The 17,281-nt window shown below is 41.0% G+C and overlaps 1 protein-coding gene across 1 annotated transcript in view; it reads left to right on the forward strand.

Moving 5' to 3' along the window:
• SLC16A10 (solute carrier family 16 member 10) overlaps window positions 1–17,281 on the forward strand; it is a 170,196-nt gene that overhangs the window by 42,868 nt on the left and 110,047 nt on the right. The window lies entirely within an intron of this gene.

Genomic DNA, 17,281 nt, shown 5'->3' on the forward strand with positions numbered 1-17,281 from the left:
TATGTAGTTTCCTCCAAGGGGGCAGAATATTTATTCTCTCATCTTAACTTGAATTTGGTGGTACAAGCAGTCACAGAACAGACTACACCAACTGAGAGCTTCTCCTTTGGACAAGGATGTCAAGAGATTAGAACTTTTCCTCAGCCAGCCTACTATTTCACATTGTGAACTGCCAGGCATTTGTGTTGCAGTACAGTTTTATTAACTACAGAAAGCTATCTGAGTTCATCAATAAATTACTACAGGAATGTAAGCCCCAATTCCATGCCATCTTTGAAAGAAAATTAGTAGCCAGGTTATCCTTCATGTATCACTTGATGGATCAGACACTTTATCTCACTCTATGGCCACCTCAGTTGGTCATGAGATGGGCTTCCTGGATACAGTCATCAGAGTTTCCAAAGAAGTTCAGGTGACAGTACAGGATCCTCCCTTTTGCAGGTAACTTCTTTTGCAGTGAAAAGCCCAAGTTACTTCACTCACTTAGACTCCCAGGCCACCTTCCATTCCTTGAGAAATATAAACCCTAGTGCCTCACATAAACTACTCTAAGGCACCACAACATAGATATCTGCCAGTCAGCAACTGTCCTACCATCAGAAGCCCTATGAACCACCAAGAAAGCACCAGAGGCTACAGCATGACAGATACAGTGCCCCACCTCTGCCCCTCTCCAGGCCCAGCCTCCTACAAATAATGCATTTTGACAGGATGCTCGAGAGCTGTCAGCCAGCCCTAGCATAGTCCGTTTCCCCTCAGACCCTTTAGTGGCTGTCTGGCTCATTTCCTTTTGATGTGGCAACATCTAATTTTGGGTCTTGGACATCATCTCAGCCAGTACATGAGAGTCTTTGTCTATCCCCTCTCCAAAACCCCCTTCCCTGTTCCTTTTTAGAGACCTCTCTCAAGAGGCATCTCATACAGAAAGTAGACTCCTAATCCAAATAGGGGTGATAGAGCTGGTACTTTCTCAACATGGGGAAGGGCTTTTACTCAAATATTTCCTAATCCCCCAAAAGACAGGGAGTTGGACACCCATCCTGGATGTCAAGCAGTTGAATATCTTCATCTACCACTCAAAATTAATGATTATTGTAGCCACTATAATTCCCTCCCTGAATGTTAATGACTGTTTTGCAGCTCTCAATTTTAAACAATATTTATCTTCTTATAATCTCCACCCAGTGCACAGGAAATTTCTGTGTTTTATGGTGGGTTCAGAGCACTTCTAGTAGAAGTTGCTCTGCTTCAGCCTTTCAGTGGCTACAGGGATCTTTACAAAGGTAATGGCCATAGTAGCAACACATCTGTGCTGTCACAGCTACCATATGTTTTCCGAGGGATGACTTGCTCCTCAAGGGTTGATCATATAGAGAATTTTTGCAGGTAGCACTAACAGTGCTGCTCTACCTTTGCCATTCCTTAAATCTTCAAGTAAGCCCAGGAAAGTCCATTTTAACACCTACAGCAACCATAGAAACACTCTTGGACTTGGTTGTGGGCAGGGCCTACTTGCCACAGGACAGGTTATTTGTGATGAAAGACCTCTGTATCCAGCTTTGACTCAGCCCTCTGATGACATTTAGATCCTGCTTGATCCTCCTAGGCACACATGATGTGCACATATAACCCCCTTCACCTGGCTTTACTAGAGTGACCTCCAGGCCTGGCTGAGGAAGGCCTACGTTCTGACAGGGACTCCTTGGACAAGAATCTCACTTACTCCCAGCATCCAGGAATCTCTTGTGGTGGGAGAAGAGAGACTCTGTGTGTGTGTGGTGAGAGGGTCTCTCTATTTCCACCCCACAGACAAGAACATCTGTCATGGACACTTCTGTTCTACCTGGATCATCATGTAGCCCAGGGCTCCTCAAGCTTCCAGCAGTGTACGGAGTATACAAGCAATTCTTGCCTTTCTTCCACTCCACTCGTGTCCAGGTCTAGTCAGACAATATGACCACTGTTATATAAACAAACAGGTGAGCCAAGGTCCTCACCATTCTACGGAGCGGTGGTACAGCTCTGGATTTAGTGGATCTGACATCAGATCACCCTCTTTGCAATGCATCTATCAGAGGTAATTAACTCCCTAGACGGTACTTTCATGAGAATCACGAGTGGGAGTTCCATTTGTCAGTGATCCAGCAGATATTTCATCAGCAGGGCTTCCTATTTTGGAACTGCTTTGAAACTTAGGCAAACAAGGAGTGCCCTGCTTACTGCTCTTGGAACACATAGGGATGCTGCTTCAGAGGGGATGCCTTCTTAATGCAATGATTATACCTATTGATGTATTTCTTCCCTCCAACCAGACATCCCTAGGAAAATAAAGATGGACAAAGCAATAATCTTAATTTTCCCTCTGCTGATACTCACACCTTCTTGTCAACTGCTGGAAATGGGCCACCTTGATTGCATTGGCCTCCTTAGCACTACAAAAGTAATTTTCCCTCCCTTGGTATTCACCCCTTCTTGTCAACTGTTGAGAATAGGCCACTTCCACCTTAATTGAATTGGCTCATTAGCACTGACCCCTCACTTGGTAAGGCAACTCCCATCTTTTCATGTGCTATAATATATATTCTTCTTACTGTATTTTTCACTTCATGCATCTGATGAAGTGGGTTTTAGCCCACAAAAGCTTATGCCCAAATAAATTTGTTAGTCTCTAAGGTGCCACAAGGACTCCTTGTTATTTTTGCTGATACAGACTAACATGGCTACCACTCTGAAACTTAACTCCTTGGTGGCCAAGAGAATTCTGGTTCACAGTGGCAGATGGCATTTTGTCCATGTATTCACCTAATGGATGTTTCTGAATCTGCTGTCATGGAACGGGGGCAGGACCAACCATCCTAACCTGGGATCCCTCCATCTGACAGCCTGGCTTTTGAATGGGCAATGGACATAGAGAAATCCTGCTTGAAGGAAGTCCTAGCCATCCTTAGTAGCAGGAAGCTCTCAACAAGGAAGTGTTATGCTGTCAAATAGAAGCATTTTCCCTGTAGTGCCATGAGCATCAATTGCTTCTAGAGAAGGCCACTGTTCCCTCTTCTACACTCATTGAAATCTTTGGACTTCTCACTAAGTTCACTGTGTGTACACTTGGCAGCCGACGGATGTGGAGGAGCACGTGGTTCGAACTGAGACATCGCTTAGGGGAGGATCTATTAATCAAGATTCTCTATGTCCTAGTAAGGAGAAGAGGATGGAAGATGATAAAATACATCTGATTTTATCAGGATTTTATCAGGTAGGATCTGATGAGAAACTGTCAAATGGAAAAAAAAAGTCCCATTCAATTACATCATGTAATGGCAGATAGCTAAAAAGTGACAAGTTTTTAAAGTGCTTATGCTAGAAATCTAATTAATATGAGTGGTCTAGAGTGCCTCATACTAAATGATATTGATATAGTAGGCATCACAGAAACTTGGTGGAATGAGGATAATCAGTGGGACACAGTAATACCAGGGTACAAAATATATTGCAAGGACAGAACAGGTCGTGCTGATGGGGGGAGTGGTATTATATGTGAAAGAAAGTGTAGAATCAAAAGAAATAAAAATCTTAAATGAACCAAATGGTACCATAAAATCTTTGGATAGTAATTCCATGCTCTAATAAGAATATAGCAGTAGAGATATATTACTGAGCACCTGCCCAGGATGGTGATAGTGACTGTGAAATGCTCAGGGAGATTAGAGAAGCTATTAAAATAAAAAACTCAATAATAATGGGGGATTTCAGCTATCCCCATATTGCCTGGGTACATGTCACCTCAGGACAGGATGCACAAAAAGTTTCTTGACACCTTAAATGACTGCTTCTAGTCCTGGAACCCTCAAGAGGAGAGGCAGTTCTTGATTTAGTCCGAAGTGGAGCACAGGATCTGGTCCAAGAGGTAAGTATAGTTGGACCGCTTGGTAATAGTGACCGTAATATAATTAAATTTAACATCCTCGTGGCGGGAAAAACACCACAGCAGCCCAAGACTGTAGCATTTAATTTCAGAAAGGGGAACTACACAAAAATGAGGAGGTTAGTTAAATAGAAATTAAAAGGTACAGTGTCAAAAGTGAAATCCCTGCAAGCTGCATGGAAATTTTTTAAAGACACCATAATCGAGGCTCAACTTAAATGTATACCCCAAATTAAAAAACATAATAAGGGAACCAAAAAAGTGCCACCATGGCTAAACAACAAAGTAAAAGAAGCAGTGAGAGGCAATAAGGCATCCTTTAAGAAGTGGAAGTTTAAATTCTAGTGAGGAAAATAGAAAGGTGCATCAACTCTGGCAAGTGAAATGTAAAAATATAATTAGGAAGGCCAAAAAAGAATATGAAGAACAGCTAGCCAAAGACTCAAAGTAATAGCAAAACATTTTTCAAGTACATCAGAAGCAGGAAGCCTGCTAAGCAAACAGTGGGGCCACTGGACGATCGAGATGCTAAAGGAGCGCTCAAGAACAAAAGGCCATTGCGGAGAAACTAAATGAATTCTTTGCATCAGTCTTCATGGCTGAGGATGTGAGGGAGATTCCTAAACCTGAGCCATTCTTTTTAGGTGACAAATCTGAAATTCTTTTTAGGTTACAAAACTGTCATTAGAGGAGGTTTTGGAACAAATTGATAACCTAAACAGTAATAAGTCACCAGGACCAGATGGTATTCACTCAAGAATTCTGAAAGAACTCAAATGTGAAATAGCAGAACTACTAACTGTAGTCTGTAACCTATCATTTAAATCTGCTTCTGTACCATATGATTGAACGATAGCTAATGTGATGCCAATTTTTAAAAAGGGCTCCAGAGGTGATCCCAGCAATTAAAGGCAAACTGGTTGAAACTATAGTAAAGAACAAAATTGTCAGACACACAGATGAACATAATTTGTTGGGGAAGACTCAACATAATTTTTGTAGAGGGAAATCATGCCTCACCAATCTACTAGAATTCTTTGGCAGAGTTCAGAGAGGAGTGGAATCACACCTCTGCCCAGCTACTGCAGTCTGGAGAGGGGGTAATACCCCTTTGTCATGAATTTGGCATCGCATCACTTTATGCCTTACTTACTTCTGGGGGAACTACACTATGCTCAGTGCAGAATTTTGCAGAAGTTAATGTATTTTGTGCAGATTTTCCTTTTCCCTGAGCTCTGAGTGGTGTGGGGGCATGGCTGGGCTCTAGAAGGTGAGAGAGGTTGGTGTCTGGGCTGGGTGGGGGGGCCCTGTGACCGGGCTCATTGGTGGTAGGGAGGCTGGTGTCTGGGCTAGAGGGAGGGTTGTGGCTGGGCTCTGGCAGGGAGGGGTTGTGGGTGTCTGGCCCCCTGGCTGGGCTCTAGAGGAGGAGAGGGGGCAGAGAACGTGGAACTGGGTTGTCATAAGGTATTTTTTAACTCTCTACTCCTGGGGAAATTTTTGTGTGTCTGTATTGTCACAGACATACTTGCTGACCGGTATTTTGAAATAAATTGCCAAAATAATTGAAAATGATGTGATTATATAGTGGTGTTTGGAGAAATAAAATTGGCAGAATTTTTAATTTTTTGGCGCAGAATTCCCCCAGGAGTACTTACTGCCCTAAATTCTCTCCTTGCAGCTCTGAAGAAACACTTCCCTTTTTGCTCTGCCTCTTGCAGCTTAAGCTTTTCTAAGGTTTGATTTGGTGTAGTTTCTGTAGATAGGATTATTTCCTCTTTTGGGATTTTAATGGTGGCCTTGTGCATTTGCAGGGTTTAGTTTGTAAAAAAGCTATTTTAAACAGCATGTGATATGTGACAGTAAAATATCTGCAGTAGTCCCCAGAACACAAGATCCCTCTTACTTCTAGAGTAAAACCTGTCTTCCAACTGGTGCAGAATATGGTACTATATGGTACCGAGGCTGATAAGAATAAGGAACAATAACGAAATATATCCATCTTACAGGCCTGGTAAGGTATTTGGATTAATCAACTTTCAAATCATTTTGTTGAGCTTGAACTGTTCATGGAACTGGTTCTGATGCTGTCTTGATTCTAAGAATCCAGAGTATCTTTTGAAGGCATGGCAGCCAGAAAGGTATAGAGTATGTAGATGTTCTAGAACCATTATCTGTTTTCAAATGGACGAGGAGAGGGAGGAGGCAATTTTCTGGGAAATTAAGTTACTTGGGGTATGAAATGCCCATGCCACTTGACACTCTATTGTATACCCATGACTTTTGCTGTGTCCACCTGTGACTTTTTCCTTGATCATCCCCATCTATGATCTTTGCATTAACCCATTATAAGAATTTAATCAATGCAAAAGTTGTCAGATCTTCCCCCCTGCTTTTATTAAATGTATTATCCGTGTATTGGAGGCAGGGTGGAGCAGTTTTTTGTAAATCAAAGCAATTTAAATAATTGATTAAAATTAGTTTTACAAAGCCTCAACCTAATCTGAAAATTTATGCTATTGCAACATTAAATAAAAATATATAATGCTTATTGTTTAAAAAAAGTCTCTGTAGGTAGTTTTTATCTATCTTGAGTTTTTAAATGGCTGTTGGAAAAAGAACAAAATACTGACAATTAAGGTCCTGGTCTTGCAAACATGATAGCATGGGAGTAACTGCTCATGTGAATAGTCCCATTGATCTCTGTGGAACCCAAGTTAATTTGGAATACTCGTGCTGAAAGTTATGTATGTGTATAAGTTTGCAGTATCAGGGCCTACAGATTTGTTTTTTGATTAAAACAAACATTTCTCTTTTGGATTTATAAAGTAGCATACAATTTATCAATGTGAAACAAAATTACAGTACTTAATTGTTAACAATGAAAAAGTTGTTTAGAGTTTCATCCTGAATCCTTCTTGCCTATCAAATATCACTTAGGGCATGAACAAACTCTGTCCTCCTTGACTATCCTGTGTCTCTCTGAATGTCCTCTGTTTTGTTTATCTTCCCTCTGAATTCTGTTTGTCAGAGGGATACGTTTGGTCAGCCCCTTTTACATATTCCTTCAGCTACCTAATGGCACACCTGCTATGGTAGATGCTCTGGCTTCATTTTTAACATGTCCCAGATATTTCCATCTTCTCTTCTGGATAACTTTGGAGATAAAAAGTTTCATTGTGTTAACACAGTTCAAAATTGTGAACTTTTTATGCACACCATCTCAAACAGTATTTAACACATCAATATTAATGTTGTAATTAAGTGGTTTAAATATAATAATTAAAATCCATGATCTAGAAATTAAGTTAGTTACTACCGACTCCCATTATTCAAATTCACTGAGCTGTCAGGGCTTTCAGAATTAAAATGCTTGAAGGAAAACCACCTTTTAAACTGTATTTATTCTCATGTGCTTTCTAATGTTTGTGTGCACCAAAACAATGGAAATACTCAGTGAAGACCAGCAGAAGAAGCTGTATCACTTAACAGTTTAGACACTATTTTCCTGACAACAAAGTTTTCTCCCAGAGTATTGACTTCAGATTTCCTTCACTGAATAGTTGTTAATAGGTCTGTCAAGCAATTAAAAAAAATAATTGTGTGATTAAACAATAATAGAATACCATTTAATTAAATATTTTTGGATGTTTTCCACGTTTTCAAATATACAGTATTGATTTCAATTTCAACACAGAATACAAAGTGTACAGTGCTCACTTTATATTTTTTATTATAAATATTTGCACTGTAAAAATAAAAAAGTTATTTTCAATTCACTTAATACAAGTACTGTAGTACAATATCTTTATCATGAAAGTTGAACTTACAAATGTAGAATTTTTACTTTTGAATGCAGTTATATTTTGTACAGTGTAAAACTTTAGAGCCTAAAAGTCCACTGAGTCCTACTTCTTGTTCAGCCAATCTCTCAGACAAACAAGTTTGTTTACATGTGCATGAGACAATGCTGCCTGCTTCTTGTTTACAGTGTCACCTGAAAGTGAGAACAGGAGTTCACCTGACACTGTTGTAGCTTGCGTTGAAAGATATTCACATGCCAAATGCGCTAAAGATTCATATATCCCTTGATGCTTCAACTACCATTCCAGAGGACATGCGTCCATGCTGATGATGAGTTCTGCTCAATAACGATCCAAAGCAGTGCAGACTGATGCATGTTCATTTTCATCATCTGAGCAGAAGGTTGGTTTTCTTTTTTGGTGGTTTGGATTCTGTAGTTTCTGCATTGGAGTGTTGCTCTTTTCAGGTTTCTGAAAGCATGCTCCACACCTTATCCCTCTCAGACTTTGGAAGGCACTTCAGATTTTTAAATCTTGGGTAGAGTGCTGTAGCTATCTTTAGAAATCTCACATTGGTACCTTTTTTGTATTTTTGTCAAATCTGCAGTGAAAGTACTCTCAAAACAAACAATATGCTGATCATCATCCGAGACTGCTAGAACATAAAATATATGCAGAATGCAGGTAAAACAGAGAGCAGGAGACATACAATTCTCCCCCAAGGAATTCAGTCACAATTTTAATTAACACTTTTTTTTAACGAGCATGGAAGCATGACCTCTGGAATGATGGCCAAAACATGAAGAGGCATACGAATGTTTAGCATATTTCGCATGTAAATACCTTGCAATGCTGGCTACAAAAGTGCCATGTGAACACCAGTTTTCACTTTCAGGTGACATTGTAAATAAGAAACGGGCAGTCTTATCTCTGTAAATGTAAACAAACTTGTTTCTTTTAGTGATTTGGCTGAACAAGAAGTAAGACTGAGTGGACTTGTAGGCTCTAAAGTTTTACATTGTTTTTGAATGCAGTTGTGTCACAAAAAAAATCTACGTTTGTAAGTTGCACTTTCACAATAGAGTTGCACTACAGTACTTGAATGTGGTGAATTAAAAATATTTATCATTTTTACAGTGCAAATATTTGCAATAAAAATAATATAAAGTGAGCACTGTACACTTTGTATTCTGTGCTGTAATTGAAATCAATATATTTTAAAAAGTAGAAAAACATCCACAATATTTAATAAATTTCAGTTGGTATTCTGTTTAACAGTGCGATTAAAACTGCGTAAATCGCGATTAATTTTTTTGAGTTAATCACCTGAGTAGCTGTTTCCTCAGTTATGGAGGAGGGATAGCTCAGTGGTTTGAGCATTAGCCCACTAAACCCAGGGTTGTGAGTTCAATCCTTGAGGGGGCCATTTAGGGATCTGGGGCAAAAATTGGGGATAGCTCCAGGAGGTTGGACTAGATGACCTCCAGAGGTCCCTTCCAACCCTGATATTCTATGATTCTATGGAATCAAAGGAAACAGACTTTGCCTGTAATTTAACTCTGTTAAATTTATGCACGTAATAAGGATAAATAAGGTAATTTTTTTAAAACTGGGGTGCCTATGCCTAAGTTTAGGCAGCTACATAGATATTTAGGTGTTCAAATAGGAGGCTTAATTTTCAGAGGTGATGAGCACTGATTGATTTCAGGGGAAGATGAGGGAGTTCATGAGCTTGGAAAATTCAGGACACTTTTATTTAGATATCTAAATATGTATTTGGATGCCTAAGTTTAGGAACCCAAGTTTAGAAACTGTGGCTTGAATAAAAGAAGAATGTAAAAATACAACTTTGAAAAGCACAAAGAGTTTCTAAAGATAACACTTACCTTGCGAGTTCTAATAGAGTATATATATTGATCCAGGTATTCTGAGATTTAAAAGTGAAATCTTTGCTCTATTTTGCTTTGCACTTTATCAGTGTTCCACTTGTCTGAGGCTTCATGAAGTGGATGGAGCATGCCTAGCTATTCAAAAAATACTCTCCCCCCCACCCCCGAACATTGTATTTTTATGGAATATACAGAGTAAAAATCTTAGTGATAGAATCGCATCCTTCTTTCTATTACTCTGTTTACAGAAGACTGCTTTTCTATAATCAAAAGCTTAAAAGATGGCATCTGCGATGAGGGATATCAGAAATGTTACACTTACAGCTCATTCAAAGGCTGTTAAAGGAAATGAGATTTTCTGTTTTGCTGTCTAAATTCTGTGTTATTCCAAACCAATAATTCAAAATTCTCAGTTCCCTCAAAACAGCGTTGTTCAGAAAGAAAGGATGTTTCTGCCATATGAATATTATGTAGTTGTAGACTTACATATTTTGCTAGAGCTAAGTTATTAAAGAGCACAATTAGGCACATTTTATTTTAATTTGGATCTACGTGCTGTCAATTTCTCAGTAGTGGGAATGAAATGGAAACAGACATTTTTAAAATCCGTCTGAACCAAAAGCTAAAATCAGAATACCCTCAGATTTTGGATAAGTTTGACACTATATATAAGCTTTGTAGCTTAGACCTAGTATACAGGGTATGTTTTTATAATTCCAGAGGTACCCATAATGGGTGAATTCTAGGCTGTTTGCAGATACAACCAATAAGAAGTATGAGTGGCATGTAACTGTACTCACTGTTAAAGTAATTTGCCTCAACTCCTTGATTAACAGTTTGTGAAGATGCTGAAGGGTCACAAAGCCTGTAGGAAAAATGGAATACTCTCTCGAAAGTGAAAATATCACATTCATTTTCATAGCCTTTGCACAATTCATTATGCAGTTCTCACAACCCTCAGAGCAAGGGATGCATAGAAAGCAGCTTTGGACCTGTTGCAACTCCATTGAAGTAATGGCCTTCTCAACAGCTACTAAGGTGGGAATACAGGAGAGGAGCAAAAATGAGGGATAGGAGGTAGGCTCCATAGTGTAGAGCTACCACCCATTCATTGTCATAATCTTGATTGGCACACATCAGAGGTACAGATCAGACAATGGGAGTGACTTAACACACCATGATGTGGAGTCAATATTTTAACAAACGGCTTCCATATAAACTTCACCTCTTAGCCCAGAATTAGCTTACGGTCCCAGGGGCCTGGGCTAGTGAAAGGAAGGATGGCCTACTGCTTCGACCACTAGCTGGGAGTTCTCTGCTCTGCTACAAAGCTCCCTGCAGGCAGGTTACTTATCTTGTGTCTCAGTTCTCCCTCTGTCAAATGGGGATAATAGCATTTCTCTACCTCACAGGGCTATTAAGAGAATAAATATATTAAAGACTGTGAGCTGCTCAGATACTAGAGTAATGGGGACCTTTGATAAATACGAGAGTGATGGACTAGGCAATCCATTAATTTTTTTCCCCATTTAAGCATAAACATTCTTTCAGGACGAGAGCTAAGGCAGAGAGGACAGCACCTGGAAAACAAATAGAGCTGCACTTTGCTGGAAATATTTATATTTCATTCCTGAAGATTATACTAATTATTTTAGTACACTGTTCAGTTTGAAGTGCCCATGTTTGAAGTCCTTGCTTTTCTAGGTATTTCCTCCTCCAGAATAATTTTAGATGCCTACTGTTAGGAGAAATCTGACCCTGAGAACCCCAGCTAGCATACCAGTGCTAAAATTTCCCACTATCTAGTTAAACTAGTATGATGTATCAAGATAAAAGCACCCCAAGGACACTGGCTGCAGAAGTAAAACCAATTTTATTCAGTGATGGGGTCCCCCATGAGAAAGAGAGGTGTTCCTAAACATAAGAAAGGGCACATTAATAGCTTTCTTAATAGCATGTACAGTATCTGAGCTGCCTTACCAGTACAACATGTGGCCTCAAGGCAAATGCATGGCCAACAAGCTGTCCATGAGGTCTTTGTGCCATCTTCTTTGTGCTTAGTGCTATGCCTGCCATATGGCAACTAAGCTTTTGCTGGCCCAGGAACAGTATTGTGCACCTTTGTTATGAAGTGGTAGGGAAGTAACCATTGCTGCTTCTGTTGCTTCAATATGGGGGGGACTGGGCAGATTCCTCCTCTACCCAACAGACTCCCGTTGGATTTGAGGATAGTGACTACAAAATGAAGGGGGGAGGGGAAAGGGAGGGAATGCCACCTGAAAGGGAGAGCCGCTTGAGGGGAGGAAAAGGGCAAACTGTCCTTGAAAGGTGGTACAAAAGTGCACAGCAAACCTTCCTTTATATACATTTACATATTACATTGCATTTACTATAGTGCATCACTGGCTTTCGGATTGCTTGATTGCTTTGTTGGAACCAATCCCTGTACAGCAGTGGTTCCCAAACTTGTTCCGCCGCTTGTGCAGTGAAAGTCCCTGGTGGGCCAGGCCGGTTTGTTTACCTTCCGCATCCGCAGGTTTGGCTGATTGCGGCTCCCAGTGGCCGCGGTTCGCTGTGCCAGGCCAATGGGAGCTGCTGGAAGTGGCGCGGGTCGAGAGACGTACTGGCCGCCGCTTCCAGCAGCTCCCATTGGCCTGGAGCAGCGAACCACGGCCACTGGGAGCCGCGATTGGCTGAACCTGCGAACGTGACAGGTAAACAAACCGACCCGGCCCTCCAGGGGCTTTCCCTGCACAAGTGACAGAACAAGTTTGGGAACCACTGCTGTACAGCATACTCTGTCCATGCGCTGTCAAGGCACTACTTACTTTTTACTTCATCTTTATGTTCCTGCGTTATCTTATTCATTGTTATCTTGTCGACTGCAAATGGTTCCCTGAGTGTTCTCCTTATCTTAGCTAGTACAAATATTCTGTTTCCAGCCTACTGTTCCACTGACCTTCCTAATTCTTATTTACCTTATTATCCTTTTAATCGACAGCCCTAGTTGTTAAATTTTTCAGTATTGTCACTGGAGAATGACTTTTTAAATGTAGGAGAGTTGGTTGCAAGCCAAGTTACTGTTGTCAGAAACTCATTTCTAAAATAAACCTTTTCTGCATTCACAAAATGAAGTGTTGATTCCTTTACTCTGACTAGAAACTGTTACATGTAGGTTTTAAAGCCTAAGCATAACACTTTCAGAACAAGTACATTTGTTCAGTAAAAAGACTTTCAATCTTTCTCACTTAACAGCTTCAACATTTGAAGATGAATTCCTCTATAAAGGGTCAAGTGACATCAATATTTGGATGAATTCCTCAGCTAATCTCTTCAGGCCAATATTTGTTAATTTCTGGTGAACAGTCAACATCCTATGTATACTATTCAGTTTTACATCAAATTGAGCCATTCTCAAACAAATTTCTAGGCAATCCAAAAAGTGTTCCACTTACTACTTGAAATATGAAAAAAAACATGGTCATCTTCCTGTTCGTATTTGATAGCTACAAAGTGGTGGTTGCATAGCTAATTTAATTATGTAAGCACCAATCACTAGATTTTAACTAGATTCGGATGGGTGGACCCCTGCATCTGGATGAAGCCCTGCATTCATGTCATAGCAGTTTGGGACCATAGTTCACCTGATCTCTCTCTTTCCAGGTGTTTTCACTATAAATTTATAATGTGTGAAGAATAGCTATATGTTCTTTGAGTGATGGTGTGTGTCCATTTCACTTCAGGAATGGATGTGCCTGAAGCCAGAGAACTTTTTTCTCATAGCAGTACCTTTTGGGATGATGTATGTGCCTTCTGCATGATGGTTCTGGTTGCCAATGATATAAAGGTGAGGAGTTGTCCAACGCTTCCTCATTTCCTTCTAACCACCCTTGTTTGGTAGTCAGAGTGGGCATGCCTACTCGCACAAATCTTCTCTTCCATGAAGTAAGTTTGTAAACCTTTGGAAATAGTTAGATTACTTCTTTTAGAATTATTTTAGGTAGTGGCACTTGTTTCTTACATTTTTTATTTTGATTTTCAGACTTGTACTTAGCGTTGTTGATTGGTACTGGGGGATGCGTAAGTCCCTGGGCTTTAAGCACTATTCTGGCTGTAGATGGGTGCCTAGTTTGCAGGGCGGTCAAGACTAGGACCAAAATATCTAGAGAAGTGAGGCTTTGTTGCATGCTGATGGAAGCTGTCTTGAATCCTCCCTCAAAACCCAGACATTTGGTATGTGAACCTCATGAGCTCTTCTCCACCGTGGAATACACTTCTGGATATTGCTGTTTCCCCACATTGGAGGGACTCAGAAAGAAAGCCTCATTCTTCTTCCTTGGTATCATGCAAGAGACAGAAGAAATCTGATGACCCCCTTGCTACTAAATCTAAGACTTTCCTCATTTAGGAGATCTTGGCCTACTGTGGGACCTTTTTGGAGTAAGTAGAGTTAGAGCACCAGCTCCAGTGGGCACTCCCCAGTACAGCATGCTTCCTTGGCTGCTCAGAGTCACCAGAAATGCTGCCCACGTCCGTATCATTTAGACTGACTGCTTTGCGGGCACCATCTGCAATGTTGTTGTCACTTCAGCAAGTGGCTGTGCATACAGTGCTCTAAGTAGCATGTGCAGTGGCTAAAGATTTGCTTTGCCTTTCAGTACCAGATTCCTTGATTATACAGGAAGTAGAGCTATCCGTAGCGTTTACTTCTTTGCAAGCTCTGGCACCATCTCCATCCTCTGTGTCGATTCATTCAACTTTGGCTTTGAGGAAGGACTCCATGCACCTGTAACACTAAATGTTCAGTACCCTCCCAGGTCAGTCTCCGATCCTTCCCCTCGTACTCACCATGTCTGAATGCAGATCTCAATGGCTGGTCTTTCCTACACTGCCTGGTACTGCACTTTCATGGCCCTCTGACTATTTCTGCCCTTCTTTGGATTCTGAGGTAGAATCTTGCACATCCCAGTCCTATTAAGAGGTCATGTAATTCACCATCCTCCTCATGGAGATCTAGGTCTTGGTACCAAGATCTGCAAGCAGATCCAGAGACGAGGGGCCCTAGGATACTTTTAACTAAGGCCCAGTACCTTATCAGTGGCTGTTTTGCAACTCATAGGGCATACCATTAGCTTCCTGTGCGTTCACGGTACCTCGCTCAGCTAGTCACCTCCAAGGAAAGATACCTGGTGCAGATCCCATTACTGATAGTTCCAGAGAGATTTTACAGCCAGATCCAGACCCAGTTGCTTCAGTCTCATTGCAGCCACCAGTTCAGGACATTGTTATGCAGCCACTCTTGAATATGTGTTCTCCTCTCCTGATGAGGCAACTGTCAGAATCCTCATCCCCAATTCAGGTTGATAAGACGTACCAAGAATTATTATAGTGGTATGTTCTCTTGGTGTACAAATTGAGATGGTCCAGGAGAGTCCATTTCAATTGGTGGATATCTTGTATATCTCAGGACCTGTTAGAGTAGCTCTACCAATTAAAGAAGCTATCTTGGAGCTTACAAAAATGTTGTGGAAGAGATTATGATTGCCACCCACTGCTAAGAGAACAGAGAAGAGTAGATACCAAGTGCCATCCCAGGGTCATGAACATTTCTGTTTGTACCCTACTGCAAGCTCGATGGTGGTGACTGCATTCCATCCCTAAAGATTAAAGAAAACTAGATCTTTTTGGAAGAAACACTTACTCAATGTCAGGGGTACAGTCTAGGTAGGCTACAAATCACCAGGTTGTCTTGGCTATATATCGTTTCACAATCTGGGATAATATGACTAATTTTGTAGACCAACTGCCAGATGTTAAACAGGAATACCTAACCATGTTTAACAAGTTGCGACCTTGGATGATGCTGGCTCTGCAGCTAGAGTGATGATACCTGTGGTTATGATGCAATGCTCCTCATGGATATTATCTTCTGGTGTGCCAGCAGAGGTCCAGTTGACAACTGAGTATCCCTTTTGAGGGCCATAGTTTTGTTTTTTAGGGAAAATAGAAATCACTGAGGAACTAGGATACATCTTGGAGTTTCTCTCTTCCCCCCCCCTCCTCCCTTTCCTCCCAGCCCTTTTCAGGGACTAATTTCACAAAACTGTTCTTATTTAAGAAGTAAATTTATCTTACAGTTGGGGTCTATAGAAGAGATATGACCTCAATATCAGGGAAGGGAATTCTATTCCCAGTATTTTTTCAGCCCAAAATGCAAGGGAGGCTTCAGACCTTCAAAGCCTAAACAAATACATAAATAAAGAGAAATTTTCACATGGTCACTTTAGTTTCCATTATCCCATCTCTAGATTCCAATGACTGGTATGCAGCCCTTGACCTATAGGAGGCTTACTTCCATGTCGTCATTCACCAGAGGCACAGGAACTTTCTAAGGTTCTTTGTAGCCAACATTCATTATCAGTTCAAAGTCCTCCTTTTTGGTCTGTCTTCAGCCCCCCTTGAGTCTTTACTGCAGGGCAGTGGTGGCAGGCCATTTCAGAAAGGCAGGTGCTAGACTTCACCTCAGGAGTATTCAGGGGTAGCTGAAGTCTTTTTATTGTCCATCTCATCAGCTGGACATACTGACTTAAAGTGCCTGGAAAGGTCTTGATATCTCAAGATTGGTGGATGGAGCCTGTGCCAATGTATGTAAAGGGATCCCTTTTTTTCCAACTCTGCTCTCAGTGGCTCTGGTCATGGATGCCTCATCCTTGTGTTGGGGACCCTGCTCCCCCCCCCAATCCACTGGGATACCTCTAGACTCTGAGGCTTTGGTCAGATCAAGAACTTTCTCCACATGAATGCTCAATAACTCTGAGCAATTCACCTGGTGTTGTGGGCCTTCCTTCTGCACATCAGGGGATGCACAGTATGGGTCCTCATGGGTGACACTGCTGTTCTGTTCTAGTTGAACAGTCTTGGGGTTTCCAGGGGGGCTATAGATCTCTGGGATTGTTGCATCAAAATGTAATTTCACTCAAAGCTTCCCACCTATTTGGTATTCAGAATTGCTTGGCAGATCATTTTAACAGATAATTCAGCAGTAATCACAAATGGCCCCACAGGCTGGACATAGTGAGATCCATCTTTCAGACTTGGGGGATGCAACTCAACTGAACAGGAAGTGTCACCTTTGTTCCATGGTAGGTCACAGCCTGGGATGTATGTCAGACACTTTTCTATCTTAATGAAAGAAAAAACTAATATATACCTTTCCTCCCAATCATCTGATTTCAAGAGTGTTGTATAAACTCTGGCAAGGTCACACCCTTATAATGTCAGCTAATAGCATCAGCCTGGCCTCCTCAGAATTGGTTCTCAGACCTCCTGAGTCTCTCAGTCCAGGATCCTATAACTCTACCTCAGGCCTTGGACATAATTCTGCAAAACCACAGTCAGATGCTAAATTCCAAACTGTCCAGCCTGCTCTTGACCTCTTGGATCATTAATGGTTAACACATTGTGAAACTGAATGTTCTTTAGAAGTTTAGAACATTCTGTTAAAGAACAGAAAATTATCCATCACATACCACTTAGCTGATGAAAGAGAGGCATTTCTCTATTTGGTCTCAGCAGAAGGGTATGACTCCCTCAAAATCTTCTCTTCAGTTTATTCTGGTTTATTAACAATACCTAAAAGGAGAAGGGCTCTCTCTTAGTCCCCCGAGAGT

The sequence above is a fragment of the Caretta caretta genome, chromosome 3, assembly GCF_965140235.1.
Source record: "Caretta caretta isolate rCarCar2 chromosome 3, rCarCar1.hap1, whole genome shotgun sequence".
Taxonomy (NCBI): domain Eukaryota; kingdom Metazoa; phylum Chordata; order Testudines; family Cheloniidae; genus Caretta; species Caretta caretta.